This window comes from Leuciscus leuciscus (genome assembly GCF_965113295.1).
Source record: "Leuciscus leuciscus genome assembly, chromosome: 6".
NCBI lineage: Eukaryota > Metazoa > Chordata > Actinopteri > Cypriniformes > Leuciscidae > Leuciscus > Leuciscus leuciscus.
In genome coordinates this window covers 11006602-11015053 of record NC_138730.1, presented here as the reverse complement: position 1 = coordinate 11015053, position 8452 = coordinate 11006602, and positions in this window count along the sequence as shown.

Genomic DNA, 8452 nt, shown 5'->3' with positions numbered 1-8452 from the left:
TCCGCAGCTATTTTTAGTATGATGACGTTATTGTTGGCAGCAAAGTGCTATGGCAGGCGCACTTGGCTCTCTCGAAACACTAAAGCCATCAAACGACAAGGATGGGATTCGAACCCACGCGTGCAGAGCACAATGGATTAGCAGTCCATCGCCTTAACCACTCGGCCACCTCGTCACTCGCCTAAACGTCTGCCCGAAGCTGGGCTGTGGTGTGTTTCTGCAGCTATTTTAAGGATGAGGTCTTTAAAGTTGGCAGCGAGGTACTTTGAACGGCTTTGCCATGCGCACTTGGCTCTCTCGAAACACTAAAGCCATCAAACGACGAGGATGGGATTCGAACCCACGCGTGCAGAGCACAATGGATTAGCAGTCCATCGCCTTAACCACTCGGCCACCTCGTCACTCGCCTGCACATCTGCCCGAAGCTGGGCTGTGGTGTGTTTCTGCAGCTATTTTAAGGATGAGGTCTTTAAAGTTGGCAGCGAGGTACTTTGAACGGCTTTGCCATGCGCACTTGGCTCTCTCGAAACACTAAAGCCATCAAACGACGAGGATGGGATTCGAACCCACGCGTGCAGAGCACAATGGATTAGCAGTCCATCGCCTTAACCACTCGGCCACCTCGTCATGCCGCTTCGGCTGTCGGAAGCGCTGTTTTGGTGCTTTTCAACCGCTCTCATTAACATGACGGAGATAAAGTTGACCACAATGTGTTGTAAAAGGTTGGGCTGATGAGAGAGGTCGAGGCTTCGACTGACCTGCAAGGAGCGTTGGGTTCTATGGGTTAGGAGACTCACAACCGTGTTGATAGAGGGAGATGTGCTTATGTTTCTTTTGTGTGCTGCTTCTGCTTTGTTGGAAAGAACCTAGAGAGAACGCCGGGGTCATGAAAAGGGCAGCATAGCTTGCATTGGACCTCTCTCAGAATATGTTTGCAGTGTCCTTGCACTCTTCATTATCCTACCCAACCTCGTAGGGGGCTCGTCGAATCGATCCCGAACTCAAATATGTTCTTGGAGATTGAGCGTTATAACTCCCCCCCTTTGCTACCAGGATATCCATAAGTCTCTCCCCCCAAAATTACGAAAGCAGCCCACTCTTTGTTCTTTGAGCGAAGAGAGAACAATGAATAAACCTTTTTGTGCATATCACTCGCCTGTTCCGTAGACTCACCATGCAGCCGTCAGTGCCAAAAGGCTGATTACATGGCAGTTTAAAGCTTGATACCACCCTGTCGTTCCATGTCCAGATAAAAGCACGGGAGACGTCGCTACCTTCGCCGGTATTCTTTCGCAGAGGCAATATCGTAGTCTATGAGGCTCATCCGAGACGTGATCTTTGCTGGTTGAAAACTTTACCCAATACCCCGCTGGGATGACTTGAAATACAGTCAGCCTTGGCAATTTTTGCCGGTCTCTTAGGAGGCTTCGTGACTTGTTGGAAAATGGAGTTGTGCTTTTGCTTCTGTTGCGTGCTGCTTTCGCTGTGCTGGCGAAACATGAGCTTGAAGAAGGCTGGTGTAGCCAGGATTTGGACCTCCCTTAGAACGTGTTTTTGTATTTCTAATGGTCATATCCATGCACCAGGGGGCTTCTTGTATTGATCCTGACCTCAACAATGTTTTCAGAAATGAACATGAGCTTTTTCCTGCAGCTATAATTAAAATGCAATTCAGCTAAAGCTCGCCATGAGCGGCACCCCTGCGGTTGACCTGTTCACTAGGCTCTCTGTGAAACTAAACACCAAGGGTGAGACTCGAACCCATACGCGCGCAGAGCACAACGGATTAGCAGTCCATCGCCTTAACCACTCAGCCACTCGCCTGCCGGTGGTGTTTATCCGCAGCTATTTTTAGTATGATGACGTTATTGTTGGCAGCAAAGTGCTATGGCAGGCGCACTTGGCTCTCTTGAACGCTAAAGACATCAAATGACGAGGATGGGATTCGAATCCACGCGTGCAGAGCACAATGGATTAGCAGTCCATCGCCTTAACCACTCGGCCACCTCGTCACTCGCCTGCATGTCTGCCCGAAGCTGGGCTGTGGTGTGTTTCTGCAGCTATTTTAAGGATGAGGTCTTTAAAGTTGGCAGCGAGGTACTTTGAACGGCTTTGCCATGCGCACTTGGCTCTCTCGAAACACTAAAGCCATCAAACGACGAGGATGGGATTCGAACCCACGCGTGCAGAGCACAATGGATTAGCAGTCCATCGCCTTAACCACTCGGCCACCTCGTCATGCCGCTTCGGCTGTCGGAAGCGCTGTTTTGGTGCTTTTCAACCGCTCTCATTAACATGACGGAGATAAAGTTGACCACAATGTGTTGTAAAAGGTTGGGCTGATGAGAGAGGTCGAGGCTTCGACTGACCTGCAAGGAGCGTTGGGTTCTATGGGTTAGGAGACTCACAACCGTGTTGATAGAGGGAGATGTGCTTATGTTTCTTTTGTGTGCTGCTTCTGCTTTGTTGGAAAGAACCTAGAGAGAACGCCGGGGTCATGAAAAGGGCAGCATAGCTTGCATTGGACCTCTCTCAGAATATGTTTGCAGTGTCCTTGCACTCTTCATTATCCTACCCAACCTCGTAGGGGGCTCGTCGAATCGATCCCGAACTCAAATATGTTCTTGGAGATTGAGCGTTATAACTCCCCCCCTTTGCTACCAGGATATCCATAAGTCTCTCCCCCCAAAATTACGAAAGCAGCCCACTCTTTGTTCTTTGAGCGAAGAGAGAACAATGAATAAACCTTTTTGTGCATATCACTCGCCTGTTCCGTAGACTCACCATGCAGCCGTCAGTGCCAAAAGGCTGATTACATGGCAGTTTAAAGCTTGATACCACCCTGTCGTTCCATGTCCAGATAAAAGCACGGGAGACGTCGCTACCTTCGCCGGCATTCTTTCGCAGAGGCAAAATCGTAGTCTATGAGGCTCATCCGAGACGTGATCTTTGCTGGTTGAAAACTTTACCCAATACCCCGCTGGGATGACTTGAAATACAGTCAGCCTTGGCAATTTTTGCCGGTCTCTTAGGAGGCTTCGTGACTTGTTGGAAAATGGAGTTGTGCTTTTGCTTCTGTTGCGTGCTGCTTTCGCTGTGCTGGCGAAACATGAGCTTGAAGAAGGCTGGTGTAGCCAGGATTTGGACCTCCCTTAGAACGTGTTTTTGTATTTCTAATGGTCATATCCATGCACCAGGGGGCTTCTTGTATTGATCCTGACCTCAACAATGTTTTCAGAAATGAACATGAGCTTTTTCCTGCAGCTATAATTAAAATGCAATTCAGCTAAAGCTCGCCATGAGCGGAACCCCTGCGGTTGACCTGTTCACTAGGCTCTCTGTGAAACTAAACACCAAGGGTGAGACTCGAACCCATACGCGCGCAGAGCACAACGGATTAGCAGTCCATCGCCTTAACCACTCAGCCACTCGCCTGCCGATGGTGTTTATCCGCAGCTATTTTTAGTATGATGACGTTATTGTTGGCAGCAAAGTGCTATGGCAGGCGCACTTGGCTCTCTCGAAACACTAAAGCCATCAAACGACGAGGATGGGATTCGAACCCACGCGTGCAGAGCACAATGGATTAGCAGTCCATCGCCTTAACCACTCGGCCACCTCGTCACTCGCCTGCATGTCTGCCCGAAGCTGGGCTGTGGTGTGTTTCTGCAGCTATTTTAAGGATGAGGTCTTTAAAGTTGGCAGCGAGGTACTTTGAACGGCTTTGCCATGCGCACTTGGCTCTCTCGAAACACTAAAGCCATCAAACGACGAGGATGGGATTCGAACCCACGCGTGCAGAGCACAATGGATTAGCAGTCCATCGCCTTAACCACTCGGCCACCTCGTCACTCGCCTGCACGTCTGCCCGAAGCTGGGCTGTGGTGTGTTTCTGCAGCTATTTTAAGGATGAGGTCTTTAAAGTTGGCAGCGAGGTACTTTGAACGGCTTTGCCATGCGCACTTGGCTCTCTCGAAACACTAAAGCCATCAAACGACGAGGATGGGATTCGAACCCACGCGTGCAGAGCACAATGGATTAGCAGTCCATCGCCTTAACCACTCGGCCACCTCGTCATGCCGCTTTGGCTGTCGGAAGCGCTGTTTTGGTGCTTTTCAACCGCTCTCATTAACATGACGGAGATAAAGTTGACCACAATGTGTTGTAAAAGGTTGGGCTGATGAGAGAGGTCGAGGCTTCGACTGACCTGCAAGGAGCGTTGGGTTCTATGGGTTAGGAGACTCACAACCGTGTTGATAGAGGGAGATGTGCTTATGTTTCTTTTGTGTGCTGCTTCTGCTTTGTTGGAAAGAACCTAGAGAGAACGCCGGGGTCATGAAAAGGGCAGCATAGCTTGCATTGGACCTCTCTCAGAATATGTTTGCAGTGTCCTTGCACTCTTCATTATCCTACCCAACCTCGTAGGGGGCTCGTCGAATCGATCCCGAACTCAAATATGTTCTTGGAGATTGAGCGTTATAACTCCCCCCCTTTGCTACCAGGATATCCATAAGTCTCTCCCCCCAAAATTACGAAAGCAGCCCACTCTTTGTTCTTTGAGCGAAGAGAGAACAATGAATAAACCTTTTTGTGCATATCACTCGCCTGTTCCGTAGACTCACCATGCAGCCGTCAGTGCCAAAAGGCTGATTACATGGCAGTTTAAAGCTTGATACCACCCTGTCGTTCCATGTCCAGATAAAAGCACGGGAGACGTCGCTACCTTCGCCGGCATTCTTTCGCAGAGGCAATATCGTAGTCTATGAGGCTCATCCGAGACGTGATCTTTGCTGGTTGAAAACTTTACCCAATACCCCGCTGGGATGACTTGAAATACAGTCAGCCTTGGCAATTTTTGCCGGTCTCTTAGGAGGCTTCGTGACTTGTTGGAAAATGGAGTTGTGCTTTTGCTTCTGTTGCGTGCTGCTTTCGCTGTGCTGGCGAAAGCATGAGCTTGAAGAAGGCTGGTGTAGCCAGGATTTGGACCTCCCTTAGAACGTGTTTTTGTATTTCTAATGGTCATATCCATGCACCAGGGGGCTTCTTGTATTGATCCTGACCTCAACAATGTTTTCAGAAATGAACATGAGCTTTTTCCTGCAGCTATAATTAAAATGCAATTCAGCTAAAGCTCGCCATGAGCGGCACCCCTGCGGTTGACCTGTTCACTAGGCTCTCTGTGAAACTAAACACCAAGGGTGAGACTCGAACCCATACGCGCGCAGAGCACAACGGATTAGCAGTCCATCGCCTTAACCACTCAGCCACTCGCCTGCCCGTGGTGTTTATCCGCAGCTATTTTTAGTATGATGACGTTATTGTTGGCAGCAAAGTGCTATGGCAGGCGCACTTGGCTCTCTCGAAACACTAAAGCCATCAAACGACGAGGATGGGATTCGAACCCACGCGTGCAGAGCACAATGGATTAGCAGTCCATCGCCTTAACCACTCGGCCACCTCGTCACTCGCCTGCACGTCTGCCCGAAGCTGGGCTGTGGTGTGTTTCTGCAGCTATTTTAAGGATGAGGTCTTTAAAGTTGGCAGCGAGGTACTTTGAACGGCTTTGCCATGCGCACTTGGCTCTCTCGAAACACTAAAGCCATCAAACGACGAGGATGGGATTCGAACCCACGCGTGCAGAGCACAACGGATTAGCAGTCCATCGCCTTAACCACTCGGCCACCTCGTCACTCGCCTGCACGTCTGCCCGAAGCTGGGCTGTGGTGTGTTTCTGCAGCTATTTTAAGGATGAGGTCTTTAAAGTTGGCAGCGAGGTACTTTGAACGGCTTTGCCATGCGCACTTGGCTCTCTCGAAACACTAAAGCCATCAAACGACGAGGATGGGATTCGAACCCACGCGTGCAGAGCACAATGGATTAGCAGTCCATCGCCTTAACCACTCGGCCACCTCGTCATGCCGCTTCGGCTGTCGGAAGCGCTGTTTTGGTGCTTTTCAACCGCTCTCATTAACATGACGGAGATAAAGTTGACCACAATGTGTTGTAAAAGGTTGGGCTGATGAGAGAGGTCGAGGCTTCGACTGACCTGCAAGGAGCGTTGGGTTCTATGGGTTAGGAGACTCACAACCGTGTTGATAGAGGGAGATGTGCTTATGTTTCTTTTGTGTGCTGCTTCTGCTTTGTTGGAAAGAACCTAGAGAGAACGCCGGGGTCATGAAAAGGGCAGCATAGCTTGCATTGGACCTCTCTCAGAATATGTTTGCAGTGTCCTTGCACTCTTCTTTATCCTACCCAACCTCGTAGGGGGCTCGTCGAATCGATCCCGAACTCAAATATGTTCTTGGAGATTGAGCGTTATAACTCCCCCCCTTTGCTACCAGGATATCCATAAGTCTCTCCCCCCAAAATTACGAAAGCAGCCCACTCTTTGTTCTTTGAGCGAAGAGAGAACAATGAATAAACCTTTTTGTGCATATCACTCGCCTGTTCCGTAGACTCACCATGCAGCCGTCAGTGCCAAAAGGCTGATTACATGGCAGTTTAAAGCTTGATACCACCCTGTCGTTCCATGTCCAGATAAAAGCACGGGAGACGTCGCTACCTTCGCCGGCATTCTTTCGCAGAGGCAATATCGTAGTCTATGAGGCTCATCCGAGACGTGATCTTTGCTGGTTGAAAACTTTACCCAATACCCCGCTGGGATGACTTGAAATACAGTCAGCCTTGGCAATTTTTGCCGGTCTCTTAGGAGGCTTCGTGACTTGTTGGAAAATGGAGTTGTGCTTTTGCTTCTGTTGCGTGCTGCTTTCGCTGTGCTGGCGAAACATGAGCTTGAAGAAGGCTGGTGTAGCCAGGATTTGGACCTCCCTTAGAACGTGTTTTTGTATTTCTAATGGTCATATCCATGCACCAGGGGGCTTCTTGTATTGATCCTGACCTCAACAATGTTTTCAGAAATGAACATGAGCTTTTTCCTGCAGCTATAATTAAAATGCAATTCAGCTAAAGCTCGCCATGAGCGGCACCCCTGCGGTTGACCTGTTCACTAGGCTCTCTGTGAAACTAAACACCAAGGGTGAGAATCGAACCCATACGCGCGCAGAGCACAACGGATTAGCAGTCCATCGCCTTAACCACTCAGCCACTCGCCTGCCGGTGGTGTTTATCCGCAGCTATTTTTAGTATGATGACGTTATTGTTGGCAGCAAAGTGCTATGGCAGGCGCACTTGGCTCTCTCGAAACACTAAAGCCATCAAACGACAAGGATGGGATTCGAACCCACGCGTGCAGAGCCTGCACGTCTGCCCGAAGCTGGGCTGTGGTGTGTTTCTGCAGCTATTTTAAGGATGAGGTCTTTAAAGTTGGCAGCGAGGTACTTTGAACGGCTTTGCCATGCGCACTTGGCTCTCTCGAAACACTAAAGCCATCAAACGACGAGGATGGGATTCGAACCCACGCGTGCAGAGCACAACGGATTAGCAGTCCATCGCCTTAACCACTCGGCCACCTCGTCACTCGCCTGCACGTCTGCCCGAAGCTGGGCTGTGGTGTGTTTCTGCAGCTATTTTAAGGATGAGGTCTTTAAAGTTGGCAGCGAGGTACTTTGAACGGCTTTGCCATGCGCACTTGGCTCTCTCGAAACACTAAAGCCATCAAACGACGAGGATGGGATTCGTACCCACGCGTGCAGAGCACAATGGATTAGCAGTCCATCGCCTTAACCACTCGGCCACCTCGTCATGCCGCTTCGGCTGTCGGAAGCGCTGTTTTGGTGCTTTTCAACCGCTCTCATTAACATGACGGAGATAAAGTTGACCACAATGTGTTGTAAAAGGTTGGGCTGATGAGAGAGGTCGAGGCTTCGACTGACCTGCAAGGAGCGTTGGGTTCTATGGGTTAGGAGACTCACAACCGTGTTGATAGAGGGAGATGTGCTTATGTTTCTTTTGTGTGCTGCTTCTGCTTTGTTGGAAAGAACCTAGAGAGAACGCCGGGGTCATGAAAAGGGCAGCATAGCTTGCATTGGACCTCTCTCAGAATATGTTTGCAGTGTCCTTGCACTCTTCATTATCCTACCCAACCTCGTAGGGGGCTCGTCGAATCGATCCCGAACTCAAATATGTTCTTGGAGATTGAGCGTTATAACTCCCCCCCTTTGCTACCAGGATATCCATAAGTCTCTCCCCCCAAAATTACGAAAGCAGCCCACTCTTTGTTCTTTGAGCGAAGAGAGAACAATGAATAAACCTTTTTGTGCATATCACTCGCCTGTTCCGTAGACTCACCATGCAGCCGTCAGTGCCAAAAGGCTGATTACATGGCAGTTTAAAGCTTGATACCACCCTGTCGTTCCATGTCCAGATAAAAGCACGGGAGACGTCGCTACCTTCGCCGGCATTCTTTCGCAGAGGCAATATCGTAGTCTATGAGGCTCATCCGAGACGTGATCTTTGCTGGTTGAAAACTTTACCCAATACCCCGCTGGGATGA